The sequence below is a fragment of the Primulina eburnea genome, chromosome 1 (assembly GCF_022965805.1).
Source record: "Primulina eburnea isolate SZY01 chromosome 1, ASM2296580v1, whole genome shotgun sequence".
Classification (NCBI taxonomy): Eukaryota; Viridiplantae; Streptophyta; class Magnoliopsida; order Lamiales; family Gesneriaceae; genus Primulina; species Primulina eburnea.
The window spans coordinates 7168249-7180760 of NC_133101.1; the positions used below are offsets into that span (position 1 = coordinate 7168249).

Consider the following 12512-nt stretch of genomic DNA (forward strand, 5'->3'; position numbering starts at 1 on the left):
ACATGGCAGGGGACGAGCACTATGCATCAACAGGCAGTGTCGACAGAGCTACTTGAGCCAGTTGGAAGTCATGCAGCAGGGTTTCACTCCAGTCTGTGTTATTAATTTCCAATCTCCCCTGGCTCTTGTGAATCAACCGCAATCTTTCACTCCACGTCGCCCAAGTATGCATAGCAAACACTTCAAACTCTTTCTTGCTAAGCTTATCCTTCATCCACAAGAAAATATCAAACACTTCCAGATGGCTTACCTGTTTCAAGAGCGACCGGTAGCAAGTTTCTTTCCAACAAGGCTTTATGGCGGCACATACGAATAAAGCATGGCCCGTGGAATCCCAGCTCGCCTGACACAGCGGACACACGTCTGCTACTGGGACATGGTGAGTCTGCAAGTTGCTCTCCGTAGGAATTATATTATGTATCACTCTCCAGCAGAATATCTTGACTTTCGGTGGAAGCGAGAGAGCCCAGAGGAAATTCCACCAACTTTTCATTGTACTGCTTGAGCTGGACATTGGTGAGTCATAGAATCCTGAAGCTGCCTTATACCCCTCTCGGACTGTATATAATCCTTTAGCATCGAATAGCCAGAATCGGAAATCCTCATGTGGCGTCGCTGGTAGAGGAATAGCCAATATATCTTGCACCAGGTGAGGGGAAAAGAGTTGTTGTACGACAGATTCCTTCCAACTTCCATTATCGATGAGGTCCCGAACCTTTCTGTTGTCTAGAGCCGAAGACAGAGATATTCTGCCTGTTGATCTCGGAATCCATCTATCCCCAGCCAAGTTGATCTTTGCCCCGTTGCCCACATGCCAGCACAGCCCGATGTCCAATAAAGAGCGGCTCCATACAATCGACCTCCAAAGGTACGATGGGTTGCTGCCGAGACCGGCTTCCATGATATCTTGGTGTCTGAAATATCTGGCTTTTAGCACACGGCCAACTAATGATCCCGGGTTTACTAATATGCGCCATATCTGTTTTGCCAACAATGCCTTGTTAAAAGTTTCAAGGTGTCGAAAGCCCAAACCACCCATACACTTTGGTTGGCACAGTGCTTTCCAAGATTTCCAATGCATTCTTCTCTTTCCCTCTTCAACACTCCACCAGAAATTTGAGCATTCACGCTCTATCTCTTCACAAACCGATTTCGGGATACGAAAACAGGACATGGCATAGGTGGGTATTGCCTGCAGCACTGATTTTATCAAGATCTCCTTACCCCCCACCGAAAAATTTTTGTTGCCCCACCCTTGTATTCGTTTCACAACTCTCTCCACAAGATATCTGAACTGTAGTCTCTTTCTTCTAGTAGAGAACACTGGAAGTCCCAGATAGACCTCATGCCCGTGCACTATCGAAATGGCCAGTCTTGACTTAATATTTTCTGCCAGTTGAGCATCGGTATTCGGGCTAAAAGAGAGCGAGGATTTTTCAAAGTTAATCAGTTGTCCCGAAGCCTTCTCATAAATAGCTAAGCAGTTTCGGATAGCCTCACAGTCTGCCATTGTCGCTCTAAAAAAGAGAAGGCTATCATCTGCAAAAAACAGGTGCGTGATGGCAGGGCAAGATGAGGCAATACGAACTCCTGTTAATAGACTGCGTTGTTCAAGAGATATGAGAGCAGAAGATAAGCCATGAGCACACAAGACAAATAAATACGGGGAAAGGGGATCTCCCTGTCTTAAAACTCGGCCTGGGCTGACATTTCCAATGATTTCACCATTTAAGGAGAAAGAGTATCGGACAGTGCGCACACATCGCATTATTTTCTCCACCCAGATAGGTGAAAATCCCAGCCGGAGCATCATTCCTTCAAGAAAGCCCCATTCAACTCTGTCGTAGGCCTTGCTCATGTCAAGCTTTAGTGCACCATACCCTTTCTGGCCCTGTTTTCTGCTTCTGATCCAGTGTAATGTTTCAAAACTGAGGATGATGTTATCAGATATCAATCTGCCAGGCACGAATGCACTCTGGAATTCATTCACTGTCTTCTTAAGAATAGGTCTTAACCTGTTTGTCAAACACCGAGCAACTACTTTATAGCAAACATTGCAAAGACTAATCGGCCGAAAGTCTTTCATAGTCATTGGACTCGGGGTCTTTGGTATAAGAGTAATTATGGTGTCATTCCAGTCCTCAAGAGCCTCCCCTTCATTGAGTATTTTTAATATGGCTTCCGAGACATCTTCACCTATCACATCCCAATATTTTTGAAAGAAGAAAGCAGGCATACCATCTGGTCCTGGAGCTTTGTCTGGATGCAAATCAAACATCGCTTTCTTCACTTCGGCCGCTGTGAATGGATTACATAGGATTGAATTTGTGTGTTCGTCAATAGTCACCTTCACACAGTCCAAAATCTGGTTTCTATCATTTTCTGTAGGATTATCAGATTGGAACAGGTGTGCAAAGTAGTCCTCCACAATCTCGGCCATGCTCCCCGTCTCTGTGCACCAGTCCCCATGAGCCGAGACAAGACCATTAATACGATTTCTAGATCTCCTGGTGGCCGCAAAAGCGTGAAAGTATTTAGAAATTCTATCACCATGCTTAAGCCAGTTAACCCTGCTTCTTTGCTTCCAATATATCTCCTCTTTCGTTGCCAATATCTCTACCTCTCGCTCTAGCTCGGAGATGCGGACGGCTGAGGTGTGCCACCGACCATGAGTTCTCAAGAAATTCAGATTTTTGCGTTTCTCTTGAATTTGTTTGGGGAGTTTATCGAACCTGTTTCCAGCCCACTTTCGCAAAGTTTCCTTGCACCCTTTGATTCGGTCAGGGAGTGAAATGGCATGGTTATTTTTATTCCACCTCTTATGAACCACTTCTTTGAAGTCCGTCTCTGTTACCCAATGTTGTTCGAACCGAACCATATGCTTTGGTCGAGGAGAGGATCGTAGCTGGCCTCTAAGGTCGATGAGTAAGGGCCTATGGTCCGAATGGTAAAACTCAAGGGTGCAAACTCTAGCCGCTGGGTATAGCAACCGCCACTCAAGTGTACCCACTAGACGGTCAAGTCTCTCGAAAATCATCTCATCAGAAGAGCGACGATTAACCCACGTAAAAAACTCGCCCATAGCATGAAGGTCCTGGAGCGAGCAAGCATTAAGGACTTCTCGAAACGCTCGAGTGTGGGAGAGAGGTCGAGGATTACCTCCGAGCTTTTCCCTGTCAAAGCAAATTTCATTGAAATCGCCACCTACTAGCCACGGGTACTCCTTGAATTCTGGCATGCAACTCAGGCGGCGGAGAAGAGACCAAGAAAGGTGTCTATTCTGTGTCTCCGGATTTCCATAGAACCCAGTGAATCGCCACTTCTTATTTCCATGAAGAATTGTACTGTCAATATGTCCCGATGTATATGAGTGAATAGTGACACACAACGGTTCTTTCCACAGAAGCATCAGCCCACCTCTTCTGCCCTCACAATTTACCACAAACATCCCTGAAAACCCAGAACATGCTTCCACCATCCACACTGAAATTCCCTCATCTTGGTTTCACATATGAAGAGGAGGGAGGGTCTCTTTTCCGCGACAAGTCGCTTTAGTTCACGAAATGCTCGTTGGTTCCCAAGCCCCCGAGCATTCCAAGTAATGCAACTCATTGGAGTCGGCGGGGTTGCTTAGCAACCGCCGCCGTTATAAGACATGCCGAGGGTAAGGACTGCCTCCTCAACAGTTCGTTTCTTTCTGGGAGAGCTTCCGTCATTAATTTTTTCCTTGCCTTTCTCCAATGCTCCACTTCCTTGATTTCTAAGATCTGTACCATGGGCCCGGGCACGACGTTTCCACCGCTTTAGGCTACTGTCCACCGTTGGGGTTTTTGTATTAAGAAAATTGGGCTGCTCCACCCCGCTCCTATCTTGTTGTGGCTGGACCTCCCGATCCAGTGGCCTATTGGGATGTTTCTCCTTCGATTCCTCGGCAGATGTAATGGCCAAGGTAGAAGCAAGCCCCTCCATATTAGTGTGAGTTATGTCAGGAGTAGACTTGGTAGGAGCCTCTCCCTTCGGACTGACATCTTCCCGTCCCCGAGAATTTGTTTCTCTAAGTGAACTCCTCATAGCCACCTCACAAGAAAAGCTGCCACTATTAGCCGAAGGCTCTCCACTCTGATATTCATCGCCACTAGTGTGAGGAGTTCCCCCGGGGGATCTCCGAGTCTTGGCCCCGCCCTTAAGAGGGGGAGCTCTTAGCCAACTCCCATACACTAGTTTCCCGCCGTCCACAGGGCCGTGACCACAGTCTCTGAAGGAATGTCCAATACGCCCGCAACTATAACAAAAATCCGGTAGTCTCTCATATGATAAGATTACAATCACCTCCTCTTTAGCCTGATTAGTGAAAAAGAAATTGGTATAAAAGTAATTCAATTATTGATAATCTTTCACGATTTAAAATAGATTACCCGAATATAACAGAAAATCGTCATTAATACAATTTCAGTTTTTTTCAATCCACATATCGCAGAAATCTCAATCGAACTTTAAAAAAATATACATATTATAGGACCGAGTGCTTACCGTTTTACCAATAGCTATAACTAGTGGTAATGGTGCAACTCAAATCTTTTAAACCGCCCAACAACTCAAGCACCACGGTTCGATCGCTCTACCAAGCAGGGACAATTATTGCACCCAACAATCTCCCTCCCAATAATTGCACTCTTTGCAATCAATGAGAATCGAACCCGTGACCTTGGCTCTGATACCAATTGTAGGACCGAGTGTTTACCGCTTTATCAAAAGCTATAGCTAGTAGTAATGGTGCAACTCAAATCTTTTAAACCGCACAACAACTCAAGCACCCTATCTTAGCATTAGATGATTCAAGCCGTAGGCGTCGTCGCTCGCTTTATCTCTTTGGCTAGGCTTGCTCAGGTATGAGTACAATTTTCCTAGTTTTTCTTCCAGTGTATGAGGTACTATGACTGCTTTTGCATGTTTTTACTTTGTCTAAATATATGATCACTTATCTAGTGTGCATATAACTCGGCTAAATCCAACAACACAGTTCCACCTTTGGGGAAGCCATTGGAGTCATGGTGCACTCTGCTTTTTTCGATAGCCTGTGCAAAAGTAATTGACTATCACTTTCTGAAGTCTCAATTGTAACTGTTGTTTTCTTTTTGGTCAATATTCTTTTTTAGGGTCATGATCTCTGGTATAGCTCTAGAACATATTATCACACTACAAATTATCTTGTTTGTTACAGAGGATGCTCAATTCGATTCCTTTTTCTAATGCAGTTCTTTTGTTGTCGATTTTCTAATTATAAGCACTTTCAGGTTATGTATGCTTTTGTTATGCGCCCTGAAAGCATGCCAAAATCATATCAGATTTCATTCAGAAAACGGGTCCAGTTGCTGCACCAGTGTACAAAGTGGTGAGGGATTGCTGTAGAGGTTCTCCAGTAGATATTACCTCACTATCTACTTACTTGTCCAACAAAGAGTATTTAGCACTGTGTGAAATTGGATGAGTTTCCGGATATTGTTCCTTGCTCTATTATCACCCTAATACTGACTCGTGCTTATTTCACAATGCAAATGCTGCCAGAGTACCTTCAGGAAACTTTTCCTCATATTTCTCTTTGACATTTGTGCCCTTTGTTGTTCTGGCATGCAAAAGGTACATCCTCTCATTATTAATGTTCAAAATCATGCCTTTGTAGTTTTCGCTGTCCATTCATTTTTATCAAAAATTTTATGAGGTTTGACCAAATATATGTGTTATATTCGACAAAAAGTCCGAGGGGGATCAAATAAACTGTACACATTTTCGATTAATAATTTCAAGTTACCTGTTCTAGGCTTTTATTAGAGATGATGGAGCTTATTTCCATTTATCATTGCACTTTTGTGTAAGAATACACCTTTACTGCTTTCCTTGTACATTTTGGAAGAGGATATTGATTATTTCTTTGTCCGAGCAAATATTCAAAAAGCGTCTCTATTTTGCATTATCGTGTTAGCAAATGGAAGAATCTCTGTTATATCTACGAGTTTGGAAATATTTGGCTTTCTCCTTATGGTATATAGACTCTGTAAAATGAGATTTACTAGATGATTTTGCCTTCAGTGTTGTAAGTTATGTAACCGTGTCTAGCTAAGTTCTAGTCAATGCAAGTTCTCATATCGCTTAGTGGGTAATTATGTATTGTCTCTTTTCAAAGTTTTGGATGCTCCAGTTCGAACCTGTTGGCTTGCTGTTAAAGGTGCTGTGCGCTCTACAACGTTCTTATCTGCTTTTGTGGCATCTTTCAGGTACCATTTCCTGCTGCTTCATTTATATAACATTCAGCCCTCATACTGTACTGATTAACTATCCCGGCAACAAAAGGGGGTATATGCATGCACAGAAAAGTGGCATTGAGGACCACAAGCTCTTGTATTGGCTTGCAGGGGGATCTCTGCCCTTTTGTGCTATTGGAAAAGAAAGCTAGACGTGGGGAGTTGGCTTGTATGTTCTTCCTCGAGCTGGAGAATCTTTGGTTATCTTAGTGAATCGCCATTTGCTTCCAGATATAAAATGCTGAGGTACAAGGACTCTCCTTTATCTCGTTAAATTAGTTGGGGATTCTACCAATGCTTTACAGTATTTATTGTTGAAATGCTTTGGTGTATTAAGGTTATGCAATTCCTGATATGCTGAAAAGAGCTTATTCCCTCTGCTTGATAAGACCAATATCCAGTATCAACATTTTTATTCCCTTTTCTTGTCCTAGAAAAGTTTAATCTTTTTTTCCAAATTCCTCTCTCAATCTCGAAAGTTCCTCAATCTGTCCAATTCTACGACAGTACTTCCCATTCAAATTATAGTCCATTTATACAATTGAGTACGAGAGTAGTTGAATCCCTGGCACAACTAATGGTTTAATTATTATCGGCTCTTAGCAAAATGATCACAAAGATGTGGAGGAAACTACTTTGTGGTGTGGTAATTAACCACATTCTTTTCACTGCCAGATTAATTAAGCAACGGTGTGATTATCTAATAAAAAATAATTGAAACACACTTGTGAACTGTTTCGAGTCCGAATTCAAAAGTGTATTATTCTATCCCTGAGCTAACTTTTATTTCAAATATCCTAGGTGGCTTTGTTCTGTGCATGCATGGGTGAATCATGTATTACTTAGAACACGAACAGATACCATGGTCCATTTCTTAGGGGCCTGATTCGCCGCTTCCTTGCGAGTGTAAAATCAGTAATCCAGGCCCATCAGCAAGTCGAAACGCCTTTACGCATATCTACACACATTGATGCCATAAAAGCCACAGATGCAGGATGGCCGAGAGGACGAAGTTCATCTTCTCAAAAATACAATCTTGAATCTATTCCTGGACTCTGAGCTTGTTTTTCTCAATTGCTCAGCTGTGACAGCTATTATTTTAGGTATTGATTCGAAGACATTCATTGTTGGCAAGAGAGTTCTGTTACTCTAAAGACGGAGGAGGAGGAGATTGAAAGTACTTGTCGTCCCGCCTTCGTAAAAGTAGTCATCATCCCCTTTTAACCGCGACGGGCCAATTTTTTTTTCAGTTCTTCATAAAACTGAATGTTAGGTGAAAGATTTGGGGTAATTTCATGATATGTAAATATTGCCAACTCCCATCTATATTAAGATCAAACTGAACTTTAGTATGATTAGAGGACTTCTATTGATGAGTCAATTGACAGTATTGTAATGCATTCGTATCTCTGATGTGTGGTACGATTTATGTTTTTGTTCTCGTTCTTCTCGCGTTTTCAACTCAATTTTTTTAAATCATATGGAATATAAAGTGAATCTATCGTCATGAAGTTGGAATACCTTTGGATTAATCAACTTGGGATATATATAATCCACCATTTCACGAGTTTAATTCAAATTATTCTCAGAGTTGGTTTCATATGAGATTGTCTCTGGGTCACTAATCTGTGAGACGAGTCAACCTTACCCATATTCACAATAAAAAGTAATACTCTTAGCATAAAAAGTAATATTTTTTTAGAGTGATCCAAATAAGAGATCCGTCTCACAAAAACGACCTGTGAGACCGTCTCACACACAATTTTTGTCTTATTCTCAATATTTTTTATCTTTTTTTGGTTATGGTTGCCTCTCTTTTTTGAGTGAGTCTTATGTGAGACCGTCTCACGGATCTTAATCTGTGAGATGGGTCAACCTTACTCATTTCATAATAAAAAGTAATACTCTTAGCATAAAAAGTAAACTTTTTCATGGATGACCCAAATAAGAGATCCGTCTCACCATATGACCCGTGAGACCCGTCTCACACAAATTTTTGCCCTTTTTTATGTGATGATTTGATTTTCAATTTCACATATATTTGTATTATCGTGAAAAGGAAAAAATAAATTTGGATCTTAAAAAAACATGATTTTATTTTTTTTATTATTATTATTGAGACGTAATCGCGTGAGAACTCATGGTTCACCGATGTCTACTTTGTACGGAGGTAAATTTGGCCCGCCGACATCTGAAGTCAATTCACGTCTTCCAGCATTTCTGGGTGCGCAGATGGCATGTTTAATTTTTTATTATAATATTTCTTATAAAATTGGATAATAATTACTGTGTTAATGATATCTTTTTTAAAAAAAAATTAAGTTCGTCATGTTCATAAAAAATTATGTTTAATCAATTTATTAATGAATATACAAAACTTGTGTGAGAGGGTCTCACGAGTCGTATCTGTGAGACAGATCTCTTATTTGAGTCACCCATGAAAAAGTTTACTTTTTATGCTAAAAGTATTTGACTCGTATCACAGATTATGATCCGTGTAGACCGTCTCACATGAGACTCACTCACATGAATATTGGACCTTTGTAATTTGATATGAATATTATAATTAGTGTTTGTACTATTGTTGTGACAAAAAATCTATTTTCTATTAAACTTAATTTCAATAAAAAAAATGTAATAATTTATGATAGAAAAAAGAAATTTGTTTTGGTGTTGAAGAGGATGATAAAAAAGAGAAGAAATTTGATTATTTAATATATAATAGATTTTGGTATTAAATATTTCTTTTTGAATTCGAGATATATATTAAAATTTGAAAGTTTAAAAACGTTTTTTAACAATATTTTATGTTACAAATTATATGATATAATTAAATAAAAAATTCAAAGTATAATTTAATAAGAATTTATTTTTGATTTAATATTAAATAAATGAAATACTACTAAAATAAATTTAATGATATTTTTTATTAAAAATAAAATATTTTGCAATTTAAAAAAGAGTATTTTAAATTTATAAAAACTTGTATGATTAAATTTCGTTACTTTAGATATCTCAACTTATTACACACATTACGTTTCATGTAAGATCGTCTCACAAATTTATATACGTGAGATGATCTACTCGGTCCATACTTAGAGTGAAAAATATAAGACAATAAAAATAAATTTTATGAGTCGAGCCAAGTAAAAGATTCTACTCACAAAAAATGATTGCTTCAGACGATCTCACAATATTTTTGTAATATTTATTATAAATGACGTTAATTAATTTTTAAATGTATTTATTTTTAATAACTGGGCATAATTTATGAAAAAATATGGTCTCTACAAATCTTCCAAAGTAAATGAAGAAGAGTCTATGAAAATTTTTATAACTAAGTGATTTTCTATTGAAATTTATTACCTGACAAAATCTATTATTTAAAAAAGTCATTAAATCTATGCATTGAATACAAGCGACATAATTATATCGAGTACTACAATTTTAAAAAAGAAATCGGTATACATGTAATTCAATGATTGATACTTAAATCTTTCACGATTTAAAATGATTACCCGAATATAACAGAAAATCTATTTTAATACACATTTCAGTCTTTGCAATTCACATATAGCAGAAATCTTCATAAAAAAATATACATATTATAAATTCATTCGGTATCACTTTATATTGGTTAGGTGCATTGGACGCAAGATTAACCTATTATTAATTCCCCACACGGTGTAATAATATTATAATATCGACTTTACAACTAATTTTAGTTTGAATTTCGAATTTCGCAATCTCTGCTAAATAAATTGAAATTGATTAAATTAAGTCAAAATATGACAAAATCCACAAGAATCATATCAAAATAAATATTAATTTCCAAAATATCACTATTTAAACACGTTTGTCTACAAGATTTATTTATCACAAGAAACAAACAAAAAAACAGACTTAATTTAGTACAAGAATTCAAATATCCATGGCAAGAAACAATCTTTCTTCTTTCACTGCCATTGTTTGTTTATGTCTTTGTCTATATATAAAACCGTCTATGCGATACGAGAAAACCCTAAACTCACGATCATGGCCGAGTAAGTTCTTTCGCGTTTTTTTAGCACGACGACGATTCATTTAATTATATGTTATTTCTTATAGATAAACTAATTGTTCATCTGACACCGGTTATATTGTGTCGCGAAAAAAAAACGCCCCGGATATTATATATTATATATATATATATATAATATATATATATATATTATATATATATATATATATAGTTTACGTTTTTTTTAAATTAAAATTTGTGGATTAATTAGTTTCGGACTCTGAATATTTAAAGAAAAAAAATGTAAAGTTTGAGATACTTAGTGGTCCGACTTTGTGACATAAATTAGTTTTACGAAAATATCCTGGTCAATTTAGAAAAATAATATTTTATTTTAAAAAGTATATTCGTAATTTACTCATAATTACCCTATTTCATTCACCTTCAAAAGTTAAAAATTTACACATTATTTCAAGAAAAAACTTGTGTGAGACGGTCTCACGGTCGTATATTTGTGAGATAGATCTCTTTTTGGGTCGTTATGAAATATTATTACTTTTTATGCTAAGAGTATTATTTTTTTTTGTGCATTCGATTATATATAGTTGACCATATATATATATATTCTTTATTTTGTGCGAAAAATATATGGCATGTGTCGCAATTGACTAGTTCCAATAGATAAAATTTAAATGCTGGATGTTTTTGTATAATTTCCGCGTATTGTCAATTCGAAATTGTTCTAATTTTTGGGGAAAATTGAGATTTAAAAAGTTTGACCATTTTGGTGCAGCATATGGTAAATGCCGGTTCCCATGAGTGGTCGGATTGCGACAAGGACGAGGACAGGCTCGACCACCAATTAATTGTCTGCTGTGAAGGAATTGTCCTAATTGCTTATTAATAAAAACTCTTCATTATCAATATATTTACTTGTAATGGAAGCAAATCCGATTCCAATGCTGCGAATATTGTATTTAAAATTTCAGCTTAAGTGGAATTTATTTTTTTATATATTCTAACGTATAATATATTCACATATCACCTAATTAATTTAGTTAACTTTTTACTATATTCTTTCTCAACTCAGCATACCGTTTCTTCATAAAACAATGACTCGGTTAACCGGCTAAAAACATGAAATGCCTTCATCCAAACACCTGCGGAAAGTTTTGAAACTTATCCTCCACAATGTGATCAGCATTGATCTTTTTTAAATCTAATGAATATTTTTTCAATATAAAAAATAAATCGAGATTAAACGATGTGTAACTCAATTTTTTTAAATCATATAATAGATGAACTGAAACTATCGTCTTGGAAGCTGGAATAACCTAGGTTTAATCAACATATGGGAATATATATTGATATTCATTGAAAATTAAGATTCGTGTATGATAGGTGATGCTATCCGAGCAGACTGAGAATAAGAGAGGCAGTAAGGGTGCTAATGAACTCATTTAGTGAATCATTAATTAGACTCTCAAACCTGATATTTATAGGAGAATACATTGGTCTGTCATGTACCTCCTAACTTTGTTGGAATGAGCCGGGATCCAAAGTATTGTTTGGCCTGATTTTGATTGGCCTATTCATAGGATATATATAATCCACCATTTTCACGAGTTTAATTCAATTATTTAGTAATATATATTTTTTGTTATGGTTGCCTCTCTCTTTTATGTGATGATTTCCTTTTCTATTTTCGCCATATTTGTATTATCGTGTGAAAAGGAAAAAAAATAAATTTGGATCTTAATAAACATGATTTATTTATTGATGTTTATAATATGATGTGATGATGTAATAATGATACATGGCATGTTTAATCTTATTATATATATTTCTTATAAAATTGAATAAAATTACTGTTTTATGATATCCTTCTTTAAAAATGAAGTGAGAAAATATCGACATATTCCTAAAAATATTACACAAAAATTCTTATGAAATCGTATCATGCGTTAATTTTGTTAGATGAACCTCTTATCGATTCGATCCTAAAAAAAAAAATTATATCAGAATTATTACTTTTGTTTATATATAGATTGAATCACGTCTCTCAGATATATACTATAGAATCGTCTCATAAAAAATTTATGCGTTTATTGTTACTATTATTATTGAGTTACTGTGAAGAGATAAACAAAATACAATTCAAAGCCCAAAAAACAATGTGAATTTAATTAACAATATTAAATAATTCAAAAAAG

At 36.7% G+C, this 12512-nt stretch overlaps 1 pseudogene; it reads left to right on the forward strand.

The window, feature by feature from the left end:
* The first annotated feature begins 4820 nt into the window (after window positions 1–4820).
* Window positions 4821–6544, forward strand: LOC140803214 (uncharacterized; annotated as a pseudogene).
* The last annotated feature ends 5968 nt before the right edge of the window (window positions 6545–12512 follow it).